Source organism: Mus pahari, chromosome X, assembly GCF_900095145.1.
Source record: "Mus pahari chromosome X, PAHARI_EIJ_v1.1, whole genome shotgun sequence".
NCBI lineage: Eukaryota > Metazoa > Chordata > Mammalia > Rodentia > Muridae > Mus > Mus pahari.
The window spans coordinates 115,644,890-115,648,783 of NC_034613.1; positions in this window are offsets into that span (position 1 = coordinate 115,644,890).

Below are 3,894 nucleotides of genomic sequence, written 5' to 3' on the forward strand. Positions count from 1 at the left end.
ATTCCTAGTTGTGATGGTTAGTTTTGTCAAGCTGACAATCCAAAATAATCCTCTGAGAAGAGGCTCAGTGGGAAATTGTCTAGATCAGGTTGTCTATGTGCATGTCTCCTGAGGACTGGCTTGATTATGTTTATGGATGTGGGAAGGCTAGACTAAAAGTAGGCAGCACCGTTCCCTGGGTTTGCATCCCAGATTGCACAAGAGTAAAAAAAAAATCAGAGTAATAAGGCTTTATACACTCATTTTCTTTCTGCTCTTCACTGTGCATGAGACTAATTGCTTCTAGTTCAATTGCCATGACTTCTCTGCAATAATAGAGTGTAACCTGGAATTGTTAGCCAAAAAAAATCCTTTCTGCTCCAGGTTGCTTCTTGTCAGTATGTTTTTATCAATGCAACAGAAATGAAACTATGACTCTTGACTTACTGTCATTTTCAAAAGCAAAGCTTTCAGTCCTGGGCATTTTTTTTCAATGTTCACAATACGTGCTTTGCAAATATATTTTAATAAATCAAAGAAGACCTTTTCTATAAGGGTTTCTGTTGTGCTTCATATTAACATCAAGAATTCTATGCACTTTGGTTTATGATTCATAATGATTAAGCATATTTTATTATCTTAACATGAATTATATTAATTGGTTTTGAGATGCTGTGTTACTCTTTCCACTGGAGTATACTGTTTATGATATACTGTTCTTGTCATACTTGGTCAGTTTTGTTTTCATAAAGGATTTTTTTCACATATGTTGATTGGTCTGTGTATTTCCTTTTCTGTGATGATCTTGTCAAGTTTTAATATTAAGACTATAGGACTGTAAAGATGGTTCCTGAGTTAAGAGCAATGGCTATACTTCTAGAGAGCCTGGGTGCAATTCTTAGCACCAAAATGGCAGCTCATAACCATCTGTAATTCCAGTCCCTAAGGATCATGTGCCCTCTTCTTGTATCCTTGGACCATACATATGTGCAAATAAAACACCCATACACATAAAAATGAAAAACAGAAATCCCCAAACTTTATATTATATTACTAAAATGACCTTTGAGGGTTCCATGTTTTATAATTCTCTAGATGGCTTTGAATTAGATGGATATTATTTTTCCCATTGAGGTACTTGTGGGAGTTGCTGATAAAGTTTTCTGGCTTGGTAATGTTCCTAGTGGAAAATAACTTGGAAGATTTTTTAAATTTTTTTATGAGATATTTTCTTCATTTACATTTCAAATGCTATCCTGAAAGTCCCCTATACCCTCCCTTGCCCTGCTCCCCTACCCACCCACTCCCACTTCTTGGCCCTGGCCTTCCCCTGTACTGGGGGCATATAAAGTTTGTAAGACCAAGGGGCCTCTCTTCCCAGTGATGGCCGTTTAGGCCATCTTCTGCTACATATGCAGCTAGAGACACAAGCTCTGGGGGTGCTGGTTAGTTCATATTGTTGTTCTACCTACAGGGTTGCAGACCCCTTCAGTTCCTTGGGTGCTTTCTCTAGCTCCTCTACTGGGGGCCCTGTGTTCCATCCGATAGCTGACTGTGAGCATCCACTTCTGTATTTGCCAGGCACTGGCATAGCCTCACAAGAGACAGCTATTATCAGGGTCCTTTCACCAAAATCTTTCTGGCATATGCAATAGTGTCTGGGTTTGGTGGCTGATTATAGGATGGATCCCCAGATGGTGTAGTCTCTGGATAGTTCATCCTTTCGTCTTAGCTCCAAACTTTGTCTCTGTAACTCCTTTCATGGGTATTTATGTGGAGTTCTTTGATCCACTTAGACTTGAGCTTTGTATAAGGAGATAAGAATGGATCAATTCTCATTCTTCTACATGTTAACCACAAGTTGTGCCAGCACCATTTGTTGAAAATGCTGTCTTTCTTCCACTGGATGGTTTTAGCTCCCTTGTCAAAGATCAAGTGACCATAGGTGTGTGGGTTCATTTCTGGGTCTTCAATTCTATTCCATTGNTCTACNTGTCTGTNGCTNTACCAGTACCATGCAGTTTTTATCACAATTGCTCTGTAGTTCAGCTTAAGGTCAGGCACGATGATTCCACCAGAGGTTCTTTTATTGTTGAGAATGGTTTTTGCTATACTAGGTTTTTTTGTTATTCCAGATGAATTTGCAAATTGCCCTTTCTAACTCAGTGAAAAATTGAGTTGGAATTTTGATGGGGATTGCATTGAATCTGTAGATTGCTTTNGGCAGGATGGCCATTTTGACTATATTAATCCTGCCAATCCATGAGCATGGGAGATCTTTCCATCTTCTGAGATCTTCTTCAATTTCTTTCTTCAGAGACTTGAAGTTCTTATCATACACATCTTTCACTTCCTTAGTTAGAGTCACAGCAAGGTATTTTATATTATTTGTGACTATTGTGAAGGGAATTTCTTTCTCATCCTATTTATCTTTTGTGTAGAGAAAGGCCACTGATTTGTTTGAGTTAATTTTATATCCAGCTACTGGAAGATTTTTTGATATGGACAGTATTTCTTTCATATTTAAAGAGGAATTAAACTTAATGCATGGTGGTGATACATGGGTTTAAGACTAGATATTCTGGAGGCTGAGGTAGGAGAATTGCCCAGCCTGGGCAATTTTGCACAATCCTATCTAGAAATAAGAGGTACAAAAGTCTAGTGTTGTTAGCTCTATAGTAGTATCTGTCTAGCATGTGAGAGGTTCTGGGTTCAATCCTTATTACCAGGGAAAAGAAGCTTTAAGACTTTATAATTACTTGTGTTTCAATTTCTATAAGATTCATTTTAGTAAGAACTTATCTCATTCATCTTTATTTTGAAATTACTGACAAGATTTTTTTCTAATAGTTTTTTATCTATAGGAATTAAAGCAGCACTCTCATTTTTTCCTCACATTATTTGTGTATTTTCACTATTTCACATGCCAGCATGTGTATTGATTCACACACCAGTATGTGCATTGATTGATTTCATTACTATTTCCTACATAACGAACTTGTAGTTTTGTTGATGTATTTTTTTATTCTGTCTTTTCTGTTTAATTTCTGCTATTAGATTTATGTCTCTTATAACTTTAATTGACTTATATTCTGTCTCTATGTTCTGAATTTATCTGCCTGGATCATTGATTTGGAATACTTTATCTCTTCTAATATGTATATTTCATGTTGTAAGTATACTTATAAGTGTGGTTCAGTTATGGCTCTCAAGGTTTTTTACCTCCAATATAGTGACACATAAATATTTTAATTATCTCTCAGTTCAAACACTTTCTAATTTAAATGAAAATGGCCCCCATAGACTCATATTTCAATTCTTTGTCCCCAGTTATTAGAATTTTAGGGAACAGATTAGGAGGTATGGCCTTGTTAGGGGATGCGTGTTGGTGGGGGCATTCTTTGAGATGTCCCATGACTCTAGCAGGCCATTCTAAGTGTGTTCTTTCTGTCTCCTGCTTGTGGATCAAGGTGTGAGCTCTCAGATGTTCCTGTTGCGATGCTTTTGTTCTGCCATGTGGACTCTAACTCTCTGAAACTGTAAGCACAATGAAAAGCTTTTTTTTAATATAAGTTGCTTTGACCATGATTTTTAATTACAGCAACAGAAAAGTTCTAAGAATCTAATTTTTATTAGATTACAAGTTTATTACTTAAATTTGAAATGCTTCTATAGGTATTTTACTATTGAATTTGTGTTTGCTTGCACAATGGCAAATATTCTATATTATAGTCAATTTGAAACCTCAAATTGTACTTTATGATCAAGAATTTAGTCAATCTTCAAAACTGTTCTACATTCATTTGAAAAGATTGTACAGTGATTATACTGTTTTGTATATCTCTCTAAGTCAAATTTACAGATTGTTTTGTTTATTCTACTTCTATATGTTCTTTTTACCTTTTTTCAATTAAC